This window comes from Haliotis rufescens, unplaced genomic scaffold (genome assembly GCF_023055435.1).
Source record: "Haliotis rufescens isolate VD_foot unplaced genomic scaffold, xgHalRufe1.0.p SCAF_13, whole genome shotgun sequence".
In the NCBI taxonomy this organism is placed as follows: Eukaryota; Metazoa; Mollusca; class Gastropoda; order Lepetellida; family Haliotidae; genus Haliotis; species Haliotis rufescens.
Window position 1 is genome coordinate 8,868,250 of NW_025963813.1, and position 9,599 is coordinate 8,877,848.

Consider the following 9,599-nt stretch of genomic DNA (forward strand, 5'->3'; position numbering starts at 1 on the left):
AATGCTTGCAGAGTGTGTGTGTACCACAGTTCATCACCAGTGCCACCAGCTGGGGTCTGACCAATCTGGTATGTGATATCAAATCAGATACCTCAAAATTCCATGTTTTGTTAGTTTACAGCTGTATGTGGTTATTAGGGAGGCTACCACTATCGGCCCAGATTTAGTAGCATTGTTGCATATATGTGCCACATATTACAAAATATATAACCTGGTTAAACTAGTTCCTGATACAGACATGTTTCTGAATACTTGCAGATGGTCAGGCAACTTCAAGGAGAATAGGATGACAGTTGAGGAGCATGAATTGGAGGATTGACCAAGCATGCCTGTTGTACAATTCTCTACCATCAGTTACAACCCAGAGGCCATCAACTCCTTAGATGTGAAGGATGTCACTTCTATTCAAACTGTACCCAAACAGTCATCTGTTGGTGTGGGGTAATCCCATCCCTGTGACAAGAAGCTGTAGTAAGCGTGAGGAGAAGATACTCACGAAGAAGGAACTGAATAATCTCATCTAAGTTTCAAATCAACAACTGTGAACAGCTCAGTCCCTTACTCACTGAAGAGTGGCAAAGTCGCTTCCCTCCCTTAAAAGAAAAAGGCCTGAAAAGATGCATCCGAGACCACCTTAATCATTCCCCACAAGGCACATTCTTACCTTCTCCGCAGGGTCTTAAGGACGTCTCTAGATATTCCAGGCAAATGTCTCCACACCATCTCGGCAAGTATCAAGTATCAAGGACTACCTTAGAATACCTACTGAAGTAGTCTCCGTTACTTCCTCAGAACTAACCTTATATGGCTAATTAAATATGCTTTGAACCATCTCGGGAAACCCACTTTAGGAAGTCACTGATTTTTCTCCACAAACTTTTGTTACATAATCAAAGTTGTTTCTAATGCATCCCCCTCCCGCAACACTTGCAAGGAAGTCCCCGAATAGTCTCCACAAACTATTATTAGGTAATCAAAGATGCATCTGAAGCATCCAACCCGCAACACTTGCAAGGAAGTCCCCGAATAGTCTCCACAAACTATTATTAGGTAATCAAAGATGCATCTGAAGCATCCAACCCGCAACACTTGCAAGGAAGTCCCCGAATAGTCTCCACAAACTATTATTAGGTAATCAAAGATGCATCTGAAGCATCCAACCCGCAACACTTGCAAGGAAGTCCCCACAAACTATTATTAGGTAATCAAAGATGCATCTGAAGCATCCAACCCGCAACACTTGCAAGGAAGTCTCCGAAGCGTCTTCACTAACCTATCATGGGTAATTAAATATGCTTTGAACCCGGCAAACCTTCTTAGGAAGTCCCCATTACAAAGATGTTTCAGAGACACTTTACCTTTCCATTATTTTCAGTAATACAAAAGATGTGCTTACATCATAATCTAGTCTAACAACATCTCAGAAGTATTAATGTGTCTCTGAAACATCCTTGCCAAACCTGTACTGTCAAAAATGAGATAACAAAGATGCATAGTATTCTCTTTATTTGAAGTTCTCAGAAGTTCATGATCTCATGGGATTCCATTTCTGGCTGAATTATCTGAGCACTTTCCATTTCTTGCTGAATTATCTGAGCACTTTGTGTGAAACCTTTCACGAAAAGAAGAAAAAGACAGAAGGTATACTCTCCAAAATATGAAAAGCAGAGATGGTAACTACGGAAGCCTTTTAGGGCCATTTGTTTTTTTATTTTGTTTTTTTCGATACTATCTTGAAATTTCAAGATACTTATTTGAAATTTTAAGATACTAAGTTGAAATTTCAAGATAGTATCATGTATCCAAGATAGTATCTTGAAATTTCAACTTCTTGAAATAGACGTATAGTTTCTTGAAATTTCAACTTAATATCTTGAAATTTCAACTTCTGTATCTTGAAATTTCAACTTAGGATACTATCTTGAAATTTCAAGATAGCATCATGTATTCCAAGATAGTATCTTGAAATTGCAACTTCTTGAAATAGAAGTATAGTATCTTGAAATTTCAACTTAGTTTCTTGAAATTTCAAGATAGTATCGAAAAATATATAAAAACATATGGCCCTAAAAGGCTTCCATAGGTAACAACATTTTCACAAGTACTTTCCATACCAATGTTGGCAAGTGGTTAAGTGATGAATCCTGTTTCCTACTTCAAAGGAGAGATGAGCGGATCAGCGTGCATCGGCAATGGAATGATTGTCATGGCGCCAGATGTTGCATACAAGAAGTTGACAGTTTCGGTGGAGGAAGTATCACGATGTGGGGAACCAGCTCACATGCATGTGGAGGAATAGATCTTTTGTTCATATCGACGACAACATGGTGTGCATTATCACAACTAGATCTTACGTAACTCTGCAAACACCAGGCGCCATTGTGCCAAATACTAGGTGACATTTTGCCAAACACCAGGCACCATTTTGCCAAAAATACTAGGTGACATTTTGCCAAACACCAGGCGCCATTGTGCCAAATACTAGGTGACATTTTGCCAAACACCAGGTGCCATTGTGCCAAATACTAGGTGACATTTTGCCAAAAAGCAGGCGCCATTTTGCCAAATACTAGGTGACATTTTGCCAAACACCAGGGGGTGACCAGGCGCCATTTTGCTCATCCCAACACAGCATGAGCCACCATTTACGGCAAGCATGGGTTGCTGAAGACCAATTCTATCCTGGATCTTCACAGCAAGCAGGCAGTCCTTCAAGGGACTGAAATGGGATCAAATATTATTTGTTAATCTGTGACAAACTTATAATGAAAATTATAGGATGTCAAGAAGACGCATTAAAAACTATTTTTGCTACAAAATTACTGATCGTGATATAGACTTACCTTGGCTCATTCACTTGAATGCATTCCTCAGTGTACATATCTTCTCACTCAGTGCGTCAGAAAACTGATTGGGTAATAACTTTAGCCTCTCAGTGGCAAAGACTGCAAAATAATGAATCATTTGAAATATTGTTGGCATATAAAATGTCATTGTTGTATTTAATATTTAAAGTATACTACTCAAAAGAAGTTAAGGATCACCTGATTCTTTCATATTACTATAGTTAATCACTCGTCATGACATATTTACTTTACCATTATGAAAGAATTGGGTGATCCTTAACTTCTTTTGAGTAGTATATATATCCTTTATCAGTGCATTTGTAATTCTGTAATACTGCTTTCTGGGGGTATTTATAATTTTTCATGATGGAGAATTTGAGTGATTTAGATAATACTTACTCCCTAGAGCCTGCAATACAACAGCCTGTTTTCTCTTAAACATGGCAGCAGTGCCTTGCCCAACGTCGGAGGGTTGAAAAAAAGTCTGTCCATGAATCGTTTCAGTTTGCAGCTGTCTCCCACATTGCCACAGTTTCCCATCACTTGGTATGCCCATGTAGGCTGGCTCCTTGGATCAAGCAGTTGGTAGCCTGATGGAAGTTTGTCATCTCCCCTGAGCTGAACCTGTTCACCCCAAAATTATAAGCAATTCAAATGACATGCAGTAGTGATTTAAAAAACAACTGTATGCTATGACAAGTGAGTTTTGTTCAATTTCCGAATCTGGAATGTCTTAGTAAGATATAAACAGTATATTCATTTACTTACATAACCGCATCTTGGCACTTGTACACCTCGAAGACGCTTGTATGGTGGCGGCTTAGTTGTGGCGTCTGCAAAATATTAAACAAAAAATAATAATTCTATGGGATACATAGTATTGTGAACAAGTAGGATAGCAAGCTGAAGATTTATTTTTTATGTTATTTATATATTTTATTTACTTAGCATTTAATTTTATTTTAACATAAGATTTCCATTTATTATACTGGACCGTGGTATTGAATATAATATGAATAGCAACTGAATATTTTCAAGCATCTTTGTTTCGACAAACCTGGCACATTTGTCTGAAGTTCACGGAGTTCTTCTTCGGCCTTAATGGCTCTGTCCCTCCAAAGGTTGAGTTCTGTTTGTAATGTTTGTAGCTGCACTTCTTTCAAGGAGCAGTCTTCGCAGCTTCTTAGAAGAGCTGTAAATGAGCCAGGTTCTTGGGCAGTTAGTTGAAGGTTTGGGGGACTGTTGTCATGCGTGTTGAAAGGGGTTATAGGTTGTGGTGGTGATAGGCCATTGTTGTGCGCTGGGGTGTTGGGTCAGGAAGGTATGGCTGGTTAGGAAATGCAAGGGGGGTGTAACGGTTCAAGGTGTGGGTATTTAAAAACACTATTCATCTAGTCCCTGCAAACTTATGTTGTGTGGGTTTCGAGAGCTTTATAGGACTCAAAAATACCACATACTTCTACACGAATGTGTGATGGCAAATGATCATGATGTAACTGTCATCGTGGAGTTTGGCGAGGTTGACGGAATGCCCGTTTATAATTTCAAAATAAGTTGCTGATTTGCTAATCGAATACACAGGGTTACTTCACAATATTTTGGTGATATGCACAAGTTTTATTTTTGTAGCGTATCTGTAATGTTCGTTGCGTATTTGATACGCTTGGATTTTATTTTACTGCGTATTTCTGCATTTCTGATGCGTATTTTAGGCAGATGCGCAGCTTATCTGGAGCTCTGTGTTCTAGAATAATGTAAAAAATGGTTTTGCAATTTACAAGTACTCAGTGCTCGAACACTCAAGTTTGAATTATTGCAGAGGTTGTAGACTACCTAACACAGGAAGATTATGTATATTGTAACACACCTCTATTCCTATAATTCCGTGTTAATAATTTAACATTAATTTTTTTTAATTAAATCTTTACCTTGTATGTGTATTAGGGCTGTTACAATGCACTTGCGTATTCGGTGACTCGAACTGTAACCTTTCATGAATTGAATTTGTTATTCATGGCCACTAGAATCGAATATTTTTGATTATGCTATCATGTATATTTACATACCCTGTACCTAAAAATATCCATAACAACATATTATATGCATAGATTTCTTTCAATGACAACACTCTAATATTATTTAATTTGATAGTATTGTTTTCACTGGCCATTGTCGCATTTGAGCAGATACAAGTACCTGGATAAGTGCAGTATATAAATGTATAATTTATTAATAATTAACAAACCTATCAAATAAGTATGATGTTATTGTTTCACTGAATATAATAAATACTACATAACTGCTGACTTGTTATTGTAATTGTGCATTAATATTCGTATTCATTACCCTATATTCGTGATATGAATCATAGTGTATTCGTTGCAGCCCTAATGTGTATGTGTGGACTCTGTAAGTAGTAGATCTAGTTACCCCGGTAGTTTCATAACTTATTTAGTAACAGTTCCATTAACCTAAATTTAAATTTACCCCTGACACTTAAAAAAACAACTGACCTTGGAGTACCACACTGGTGATGGTGGCATCATAAAAGTACCCAGTTTCTAGCCACCAGGCAGCAACTGGCATCTTCTCCTTGATCCCCTCCCACGTAACAGGCTCATCATCAGGAGTTGTGACTTCTCCCAAGTCTGTGATATATCTTTCCTTTCTGTCTTCAAAGAGCACCACTAGGAAGGGGGCTGAAAAGTCAAGTTGCATGCATTAATAACCTAAAACTAAAACTAAAACTGTCAGTCAAAGTTGACAATAACTTGCAAATATTACAACCTGGTGCCAGCCCAAAGATCTAGATCTAAACCGCAATAGCATGTTGATGGGGAAATCGGTCTAACGCGACGATTTTTTCATAAAAAAGTTGTTCTTAATAAACCACAATATTTACAGGGAAGATAGATATATTTCCAACAAATACAGTTCAGTACAAGAGTTTCCCTAACTTGAGAGTTGTTTAAAAAAATATCTACAAACCTCGTGAAAACAGGCAAATATTAGAAATTCAGGAGATAAGCATGTATCTTTTCAGTTTTGCAGATGATGTGTATTTTATGACAAGAAATTTCATTTGGAACTGACAATGAAACATTTAAAATTTTGCTGTTTAAGAAAACTCACATTATATAGTGTGATAATGATATCTAGTTGCCATTCTGACGCACAGCCAGCCAAAAGATGATGATGTTGGGCTGAAAGTATTGGCTGATCCTCTGGTTACGGCACTTGGTATCATATCAAAGTTACCTCGCTCACTCACTCAAAACTGATTACAGAGAGATGACCACGAACATACTCACTGGTTGCAGTTGTAAAATCATCTTACTGATAAAGTTTAAGAGTTTAGTTTCTAAGTCAAACATGTTGCCATAGAAACAGGAAAAAAATATTTTTAAAATTTCTCAATAGCAAAAGGCACCACTTCAGCCCCTGATTAATACATGTACCAAGTTCGGATGAAAAGTGTTGAATATGTTCTCAGTTCTGCTTCGGAAACGACACCATCTCTGTTTCAGCTAAGTCTAACTTGTTTCCATGGAAACGGGGGGAAATCTAATTTTGAAAAATTTGTAAATAAGAGAAGGCACCACTTCAGCCCTTGGTTAATACATGTACCAGGTTTAAAAATATTGAAATGTTTTCGAGTTGTGCTCCGAAAATGAAATGATTACAGACGGATGGACAGAGAGACAACAAGATGTCCACTATATCCCAAAACATTATATGTCCGGTGGATAAAAATGAATCACAAGTTTATTTGAAATAGATTTGAACTCACCTTACAAGTTTACTTGATACAAACAAAACGAAAATGATAAGTAATTGGGAGCTATCCCCCTTTAAAACATGCCATGGATTGTAGGGGAAATGTTGATGTGGCAGTGTCATGTTTCATAGTTTATCTGCATATATATGGTATTGGTTTTAGACAGTGTAGTTGTTGTATTTTATTGGATTATGTCAGGTACCAGTTTCCAGCATGATTGCTCCAAGCTGAACTTTGGCTGATCAGCACTTTTGTTTATTGTGAGGGTCGAGAGCAATCTTTTGTTTTGCTTTTAGAGGGCAAGCTTCTATACTAACACAAGCACTAAGTCTACTATATACAACTGCACTGGACAGTCACTGCATAAGACACGTATTGTGACATACAAGGATTTTCACAACTACATCTTTCTCTAAGGGTTAGTTTTAGTACTCAATTATAAACATTATGTAGGATGTAATATTTGTCTTAGTACATCATGTATAGCTTAAACATTATTTCAGTGTAGGATATACTTGTGTGATTTGAGTGTATGAATGTATTTTATGTCATTAGTACAGTAATAATTAAAAGCACACCATTCATGTTTATGATTTTCTGATATGTGAATGTACTATAATATTTTTATGATAAACACGACATATATAAGTTTTTGTGTCCACCATATTGTTCGCCAGGATAAATTAATCAATATCATTTTAATTTATGTATGTTTATCTATGACATTCTATTTGAGATTATGTTTAAAGTAGGTTGAGAATGAATTAATATGGCAGTAGATTACTATGTATATTATTTCATGATAGAGTGACATGTGTATGTTATTTATAGATGGATCTGCAGTGACAAGTGATTTTGCCTACTATCACCTGAGTGCCACACATTCGGTAGGCATATTAAACATTTTTATTGTTTATAATATATTTCATGTATGTATAATTTACATCTTGTATATAAAAGTGCATTGATGAAGTTTAAGTAATATGGAGAACATCGTGATTAATGTGGTGAATGCGTTTTAATTATTATATCAATAACGGTGATAAGTGCAATGTTTTAATGTGTATAACTATTTACTTATTATTTGTTCAATTTTGTGGCAGGGTGAATATTGATATTGAAAATAAACTTGTGGCTTCTTGGTCACCACTCACCCCCAGCAGGCGTTGGTCTTAACTGTGATATTTGCACCACCCTAACCTGCTACATTGAGATAAACAGTGTAGAAAGTGTAGTTTTCTTTATGAAGCCATTAATGATTGATACATAAAATGCATCCAAAATTTTGGCAGCTGTGCACATGTGTGTGTGTCTGCTTGTACCAGTCCAGAATACACCACTCAGACACAGTATACTGACGCTGTATCCTGAGCTGACCAGTCCTTGTTTTATCCCCTAAATGCCGAGCACCAGGCAGGGCAACAACAAGTGCCATTATTTAACATCCTTTGGTATGACACGGATGGAGAATGAAACCCCCGACATTCCGCTCTTTAGGCAGACGCTCTACCACTGGACCACTGAGGCGTTCACTATGGTTAGGAATAGGACTGTGACTGGTAACTCGGGTACCAGGATCGGGTGGGTACTGAGCAGGACCTGGGTACCCTCAGGTCTACCGGGACTCGTGGTTAGTCACGTGATATATTGTTTAATGATAAAAATGATCAACTCTATGGTTACACTACATTTCTTCTGACTTTTCATATGCTTGATTTAAGATATAACATAAGTCAACTTCAGTGTATGCATGACCAGATTGTTTAATACATGTATCTAAATACGTTTTGCCAGGGCTATGGTAGAAATCCCAATAGGACATTTTGTACCTATCTCTTGAGACATACAGTGGGTACCCGGGTAGGGTTGGGTAATAGGGGGGTGGGTACCTGGGTAGTAAATTTAGACTCGTCCCAGCCCCAGATAATAATATCGAGAGCATATAAAACGAGTAACATTACTAAAATAATTAAATGTGAGTATGACTGGAATAAGAATAGAGACATACTGATAAATATAAACCTTTTGCCGCATAGGCCTATTATCGAAGTTTTTTGTTCACGCTTTGACATAACCTCCATTGTGATTGAGATGATATCTTATTAAGTTATTGATTAAGATGAGTCGAAACAATTATTTGACGAAACTGATGTCCCAATGCAGGTTATAATGCAAACATATCATGTACTTATATATACTTTATATTTTTTTTCAGTGTTTGACCAGAATTTTTATCGCTTCTTCCTTCAGGGTAAGGCAGAGACTACTTACTATGTTGACTACTTACTATGACATCAAAACACACAATTTCCGGATTTTAACGAAACACCAGTGAAACCTAAATCAACATGAAATTTTCCATCTTACCACATTAACATTTATTACACCATTCCTATTTATGATCTACAGGTTGTTGTTTATATGTTTTGTTAATACTTACACATGTTATGGGTCCTATACACTGTACACGAATGAAATTGGAGTTTCAGTTGACTCCATGTGATTTTCCTTGCACAAACATATGTCGGATAGTTAACCAGGAAAATCCGAAATACTTATTTAACAAAAAAAGAAAGAAAAGAAGCACACATAAAAGAACCGTCTCGCTTGATCATAAGTCCGTAATGTAGGATGTCTTAGAGTTATTTCCCTTCTTTGACCTTGGCCTTTATCCTGACTCGGCACATTTTGACCATCCGACATGTTTGAACCATGTGTAATATGATTCACCCTTTCTGGATAATTTCGTCAGCGAACAAGTGAGTACATTGATTTTTATCTCACGTAATTGTGAACGTGATTGTGATTATTCTAAAAAGAATATATATAGGCCCGGGACGGTAGAGAATGGAGCAGAAAGGGGAACCAATCCCTCGTCAGTTACATGACCATTTTTTAAACAAAATGGAAGTCCACAACAACATTGCAAACAAATTAAAATCTCCACATTTGAGCGTGTGTGTCCCAGTCTGCAA

The 9,599-nt window shown here is 37.0% G+C and overlaps 1 long non-coding RNA gene across 2 annotated transcripts; it reads right to left on the reverse strand.

Annotated features, from left to right (window-relative positions):
* Positions 1-1,550: 1,550 nt before the first annotated feature.
* Positions 1,551-3,464, reverse strand: LOC124149263. Of its 2 annotated transcripts, none has more exons than XR_006863075.2 (3): positions 3,246-3,464; positions 2,844-2,945; positions 1,551-1,612 (listed from the first exon to the last, which is right to left on the reverse strand). It is a non-coding gene; the product is annotated as an uncharacterized LOC124149263 (long non-coding RNA). The 2 variants fall into 2 exon arrangements; XR_006863074.2 differs by lacking the exon at positions 1,551-1,612 and adding an exon at positions 1,958-2,719.
* Between the last annotated feature and the right edge of the window lie 6,135 nt (positions 3,465-9,599).